Raw genomic sequence first — 8,170 nt, forward strand, 5'->3', positions numbered from 1 at the left:
GGGAAGTTGGTGGTACATCACAGGCCTTCAAACGACTGACCCTGAATGTTTTTTAAAAACTTTTTCAATAATATCCCACACTTTAAGATAAACGACTAAAAAAATCATCTTCATTGCATGTAAAGTGGGGATGAATTATGTTTACAGACACACTAATATAATATTTTTCAAGTTTACTCGTGATAAATTACCTATAGCTTTCCAGTAGTAACATACTCTGAACTAAACCGCGGACAAACAGACAGAGAGACATACATGGCGAAACTATAACGGTTCCTTGTTTAATACCCTAAAAAGGTAAAGAAATATTGACAAAAATAAATAAAACTAAAGAGTAATATAATAAGAAATACAGATAAAAAGAAAGATAGATCTGCGCTCGAAGACAACCGTATTTCGGCAGCAATAAATAGGCTATATCGTATAAAGTATCATCCTTTCTTACTGGACAGGTGTTTTTTGCTGCCATTTATTATAACGAAAGACATCTCCCTCATATAATTCAGGCCACTCGTTTTCTTATGTGAAAACATTTCGAATGCTCTTAAAGATTAGACAGTTTTTATTTGGCAAACCTTTATTTGAAGTTAGCAATAAATCTAAAATTGATATTCTGTATCTGTATTGTGTGCCTTGCTGAGAAGTTATGAAAAAATATTAACAAAGAAGAAAGTGTAATTGAAATAACTCTAAATAGCTTAAAAAACTAAAAAACACGCTTTTAGCATGCACTAAAAATTACAAATATTAAATTTAAATCACGTGACAATTTTTTTTGTATTCCTGACAGCAAACCCTTTCATTTGATATCCATATCATGGGGGTGGTCAAACAGCCAGTCCGCCATCTTGGGGAGGCCGCCATATTGAATTACTAATGACGTTTCTTAGCTAGTCATATATTGTCATCAGAGTTCGGAGCGTGTGCAAAATTTCATACAAATCATAGACCAGGAAATGGGTCAAATTAAGATTACAAGATTTGCTTACCTATATAGCTGCAAGTGATTGGGGAGGCCGCCATATTGGATTTATAATGACGTTTCTTAGCTAGTCATATATTATCATGAGAACTCAGAGCGTGTGCAAAATTTCATCTTAATTAAAGACCGGGAAGTGGGTCAAATTAAGATTGCAAGATTTTCTTACATACAAGTGAAGCTAGTATAAAGCGTGTAAAAAGGTTATATCTGTTTATTCTAACGGTATCCATATCACCGTCCGCTACAGGCCAGTTGGCCTATTTACTATTTTGGTCTTTATTATCATCATCATCATCATCATCATATCAGCCGATGGACGTCCACTGCAGGACATAGGCCTTTTGTAGGGACTTCCAAAGATCACGATACTGAGCCAACAAGCTGTCTATTATCAACCCATCAAAATAAAAAACAAATCAATTTACAAAATGTCATCCACATACACATGATACAAATAATAAATGTCATCCAGTGCTTACGGTGGGTATCATATAGCATGTAGATGACACTTGTTGTCCATTTCAATAAGTTGATATTAATGACCAAAATATTGAATAGGGCAGCTGGAATGTAATGTACCGATATAGATATGGTGCTTAGTTGATTTGACGGCCTCCGTGGCGCAGTGGTATGCGCGGTGGATTTACAAAACGGAGGTCCTGAGTTCGATCCCCAGCTGGGCAGATTAAGATTTTCTTAATTGGTCCAGGTCTGGCCGGTGGGAGCCTTCGGCCGTGGCTAGTTACCACCCTACCGGCAAAAGACGCCAAGCGATTTAGCGTTCCGGTACGATGTCTTGTAGAAACCGAAAGGAGTGTGGATTTTCATCCTCCTTCTAACAAGTTAGCCCGCTTCCATCTTAAACTGCATCATCACTTAGGTAAGATTGTAGTCAAGGGCTAACTTGTACAGAATAAAAAAAAACGAGTCACCTACCCTATTGTTAACGTTTAAAAAGTTCCAATAGGATATCCACGCGGACGAAGTTAGATATATTAGGAACGTTTATTTGGTCGGCAATTTGTGAAAGCTAGCACACCGTGTTGGACAGCGCTGTAACCATTGTTCCAACACGTTCATACATCACGCTAATCACCATGCAAATTGCTATTCGTGGCTCCGTACGCAGGCAATGCTGCGTACGCAATGTAGCAGCTAAAAGCTGTATATAACAACCGTTGGCTATATATAACACACATTGTGTGTGACACAAATTAAAGCTTAATATTTTATTAACCGACTTCCAAAAAGGAGGAGGTCAATCCAGTGTTATGTTTTAATTAAAGCTGTTTCTAAAAGAATCACAGAAACTAAAATAATTAAAACATCACTGGCTTGGCACCGCCTTCAAATTGATCAGAAGGTAACACGTAGGTAAGATGTTATTTTTTGCTTTTTAGTTTTTGAGTTGGAAATCGGTTGAATTTTTTTATTTTATTATCATTATCAGATTGTTTTTAATGGCTGCATAAGACCAGACATGTTCGTTATATATTGTACAAGCTGACGCCGCGCGGTTTTACCCGCGTGGTTCACGTTCCGGTAAGAATATGGGGATAATATATATATCCATAATAACCATCCTTGATAAATGGGCTATCTAACACTGAAAGAATTTTTCAAATCGGACCAGTAGTTCCTGAGATTAGCGAGTTCAAACAAACAAACAAACTCTTCAGCTTTATAGCATAGTACAGATAAGTTAAGATCTAACACGCTGTTATAATTTAGAGTATTGGGGATAGTAATAGTGTTTCTCTCTCTCTCTTTCTCTCTTACTCTGGGGTAAAAATCATCATATTGACCCTTTAAAAAATTCCAATAGAAAGCCACGTTATTTATGAGTGTCATAAGCTATATTTTGTTTTCGTATTCCCACGGGAATATAGGAGTTGCACGGGTTAAAACGTGGAGCGTCACTTCAAACTAAAAGCATTCATTCAAAGTTCCGCCTCTTCTCTTTTATAGTTTTTACCACGTTGAAATAAGAAAATGATTGATTAAAGTTAAACAGATTCCAAAAGGTGTAATAGATGCTTATGCTTAATAGAATTTAAATATTACGAAAATATTTCTAATTTTGAAAGCCACCCAAATAAAGGCTTTTTAATATAGCAAATAGCTCCGGAACGCGCGTAATGTTGTCAGAGACGTGTGACAGTCATTTGTTCAGAATTGATCTACGCGGTGGCATTTATCAATCAGACGGTGGCGACAGATGGGCTCAAAGCCTCCCGACAATAACGAACAGAACCAAATTACAATGATTAGCAGAACTGTGAAAATTGTGACAAAAATGTGGGAGTACAATTTTTACAATTTCATAATGTTCATTATTCAAAGTCTGTGTCGTTGAAATTAATCATTATTCCCTATTTAATATTATGAATTGGTAAGTACGTAATTGTTTTATTGTTTTTAAGTTAACCCATTCACAGTACTGTAAGCCCAATAGGGCCTCACGCCAGTTACTCCTGACAAGTCTGTGATTCCAATGTGGGCTCATCATTATCATCATTATCATCATATCAGCCGGTTGACATACACTGCAGGACATAGGTATTTTGTAGGGACATCACGATACTGAGCCACGTGCATCCAGCGAATCTGTCTTAATATTATACAAAAACAAGTTAAACGAGCGCATTTCAGTTATGCTAAAACGCTACGATTTTATTAATGCTTGTTCATCTGTCAGTTCATATTGTTCAATCAAGTCACCCAGAATAATCAACCGCCATATTTAAAAAAAAAACAAGTAATTATTTTTGTACACTTTTAAATAAAATGTACCAGTTCGTTGCAAGCAGCGTGACTAATTTCAGCTCCATATACAGCTTCACTTTATGATTTAACTCTCCGGCTTAAAGAGAAAAAGCGGCACGCTAGTGACGATTGTACAAAAAACTAGGTTAAAAGCAACGCAGGGCAGAACAACAAAGCAAATAATAGTGAGAGACTGTTAATATGAAATCACAAAGAACGTACGTAACGAATGTATTCAGAAGGCTTTGAAACACGAACTGTACCGGCACGAAATCTAATCAAACGAAATACACACACAAGAATATTGTGACAACATGTACACTAATGGTTACACTATACACTGAGTAGAGACTCGATTTGGTGTAAAATCAACCTGGTGGATATGTTCTCTGCCTCCGATTCCGGAGGGTGTGGGTTCGAATCCAGTCCGGGGTATGTACCTCCAACTTTTCAGTTGTGTGCATTTTAAGAAATTAAATATCACGTGTCTCAAACGGTGAAGGAAAAACAGCGTGAGGAAACCTGAGAATTTTCTTAATTCCTTGCGTGTGTAAAGTCTGCCAATCCGCATTGGGCCAGCGTGGTGCACTATTTGGCCTAATCCCACTTATTCTTAGAGGAGACTCGAGTTTAGCAGGGAGCCGAATATGGTTGATAATGATGATGATGATGAATGATTAATAAGTTAACAACCTAGTTCGTTAGCTGGTGGGAGTCTTCGGCCGTGGCTAGTTACCACCCTACCGACAAAGACGTACCGCCAAGCGATTTAGGCGTTCCGGTACGATGTCGTGTAGAAATCGAAAGGAGTGTGGATTTTCATCCTCCTCCTAACAAGTTAGCCCGCTTCCATCTTAGATTACATCATCACTTACCATCTGGTGAGATTGTAGTCAAGGGCTAACTTGTAAAGAATAAAAAAAATAAAAAAAAACCTACTGAAAATTAAATTTTCAAACAATTTTTCATCCACTTCTTTCGTTTCAAAGACACACAAACGTAACTTATGAATGTGTTGAGGTGCCAAGTAAACTTAATTTATGAAAGATAAGAAAAAATTGAAAAGGTACGAAATTTAATACATTTAAGCTTTATAAGGCTGTTTGGCATATAGACGATGGTAATTTTTATGTAAATATTGGCTTTCAGTTAGGACAAGGGTGGCTGTTTGCAACGCTTCCGGGGTCGTCCTAAGCCAACATTTCGGGGGAACCAGTAAGTACATCGTTTACTACGAGTGTTGAGAATTTTTTAAATCTATACTAATATATAAAGCTAAAGATTTTGTTTGTTTGATTGAACGCGCTTATCTCAGGAACTACTGGTCCGATTTGAAAAATTCTTTCAGTGTTAGATAGCCCATTTATCGAGGAAGGCTATAAGCTATATATTATCCCTATACTCTTACGGAAACGGGAACCACGCGGGCGAAACCGCGCGGCGTCAGCTAGTAATCAGATATTAGTATCTGTGACAACGTTATAACTTTAAACTCTTAACGTGTCAATCCTAATCTACTAATATCCATACTAATATTGTAAGTGCGTAAGTCTGTATGTAACTAATTGAAATAATTAAATCATCGAAATTGGTTTAGCGCGTCTTTAATTAGGTTTAGCACTAAAACGCTTTGGATGAAATTCGTATAAAGACTAGCCGATGCCCGCGACTTCGTCCGCGTGAAATCAATTTTACACAAATCCCGTGGGAACCATGGATTGTTCCTGATATGAAATTTGGGAAAATCCATGGTTCCAATAATCTAGAGTAAAATTTGAAATTTGAAAAAAAAAACATTCCAAATTTAAGCCAAATCGCTTCAATAGCTGCAGCGTAAAAGAGGAACAAATTCTAATACAACTACACACAAACATACACACACACACACACGCGCATCCGGATAAAAAATATTAAAACCCTTGACAAACCTTTGGCACTGCAGATTTACCGTGCTAATGTTGTTAATCACTGTGTTGGCACCGCCATCAACGTTATGAGAAGGTAACACATACGATGTTATTTTTCGCTTTTCAGTTTATTTTTGTGATTTTGAAGTCGGTTAAATTTTTTTTTGTTAAAAAGATTTTACTATTTATCTATTCATTGTCAACATTATTTACTTACCTATTACCAAAAATATATACATTATTATTAAATTTTTTTATAAAATATATTATTTTTATAAAAATAAATATATATCGTATCACTGTCTATATATACCGGATACATTAATAAAATGACGCGCACCGTCATAAGCTATGCCATTATCCGGAGGAGTGACAGTGAGTGTCACTACGCACGACTGAGCCTTTGTTATGGATTCAGGTAACGTATGTGGAATGTAATTGTTATAGCATCCCGGTCGAGCCTGGATTGGACACCGCGGGGATTTAGATGTCCATACGCATAAGTGCAGAGACTAGATCGTGGAATATTATAGTGCTATCAATCTATCTATAAGTTGGCCTTATCGCGTATATAAATATACGCGATAAGGCCAACATAGATATATATCTTAGAAAATATTGGCCATACAAAAAGTCACATGAAGTTTTTGTAGCGTTCAGTTTTTTCTATCGTACCGTATTTTCTTATTTTTAAGTAAATAATACGAAAATACGAAATAATTAATGACGCATATTGATATTTATTTTTCTAACATCTAGAGACTCAGTGTCAGTCAACTAACTGTTACACATGCTTTAAAATAGCTTACATTCGAATTACACATGCTAATTTGTATCTATCGCTCTCTGTCTATAGTATCGTGTTAGACAGGGAGAGATGAAGGTGACGAGAATACAAAATAGCAATGCTGATCGACTAGCGTACTCAATAAGCAAACCTGTTTAGACGCGCTAAAAGCACGCCCCTTCCACCCACGCAGCAAGTAGCATGCTCATAAATAGCACGACTGTTGATTCTTGAGCAAACTCAAAATAAGCATGCTCATTATTAGCAATGTTGCGATACACATGCCAATAAGTAGCAACTGCTCAATAGTAGCATGCTTTCGTGCTTGAAATGAGCATGTGTAACAGTAGCTTTATATCCAGCGTTTGTCACATGATACTTACTGTTATAACATGCCAGGGAAACTCAGTAACCAGTAAGATTTAGACGTTGATACACGTAGTGTAAAAGCTAATTCTGATACAGTACATAACATACTTACATTACGTGTTCTAAAGTGATGACGTCACGAACGAGTCGACGATCAGTTCACGCCTCACCAAGTCCCTCACGTAATGCCCTCCAGATGGTCCGAAGTCATTAAAAAGGTAACTGGAAAGTGGCTGGATGAAGAAGGCGGAGAATCGTATGTATTGGAACGCTCTCAGGAAGGCTATTGTGTCCAGCAGTGGTCGAATATTGATGATGGAATATATGGAAATACTTGATTAAAAAAAAAAAAGGATGAGAAACTCTGAAGTTAAGTTTTGTAGAATAAGAACACTTATTATTACAATAGTTCAGTTGAACTTATCTAGTTCCTGACCCTAAAGTTCAACACAAGAATATTATATTGTCAGAGTTTGAAACTTTGAGAACTAAACCGCCGACCATTAAAAGTTATTGAAAATGGATATACGGAGTAACCACTAGACATTTTTTCTCATTATAAGATTTCTCTGTGAAACTCTTGTGTATGGTCATTTATGGTGTTGGTGACAAGTTTTATAACTACAAAAACTCGTGCGGGTGAATGCCCGTGTATTTGTTAAGGGATTGTGTAATAGTAGGGTAGCACATGATGCTCAACGAAGATTTAGTCGAGCGTAGATTTTATTTCTGTTGCTTAATTAATATTTATACAACTTAACAACCACAACGTCCTGCAAATTGCGTGGTACAATATCTCGTTCCGCTCAATAATTCTTATTTCCTGGTAAATCAGTTAGCTACCAGAATCAAGATTTTTCGTCAACATCAATAGGAGCAGAGCAGTGAAGGGAAATGTTGGAAAAACGGAAGAAGTTACTCCATTTTTACAGCGATTACTACTGTAAGGGCTGGATTAAAGAGGCCTAAGGGCGGACGAAGTCGCGTCCGTCCGCTTGTAATAAATATATTAAAGTAATAAGTTTGATTCTAGAGTCATTCCAGTTATCAAAATCGACAAACCTTTATAATTTGTATGCCACACCCACCTCATAGTCCGTGTAAATATTTATCATCTCATTTACGTCGGGTTAGTGTAATCTATACTAATATTTATAATATTAATTTGTTTATAAAAATAAACATATTCATATCATAAATATAAATTAGGGGTATGGTAGGGAAGAAGTGGGATGAAGTTTTAATAACCTATACTGTTCTATTGTCCCTTCTTATTCCCTGTAATTGTATTGTTTAGGTAATCACGATAAACCGCTGGTAGCTATCGCGGAGTGTTATCTATGCGGTCTCGTAGTTTTA

Source organism: Bicyclus anynana, chromosome 11 (genome assembly GCF_947172395.1).
Source record: "Bicyclus anynana chromosome 11, ilBicAnyn1.1, whole genome shotgun sequence".
NCBI classification, from domain to species: Eukaryota; Metazoa; Arthropoda; class Insecta; order Lepidoptera; family Nymphalidae; genus Bicyclus; species Bicyclus anynana.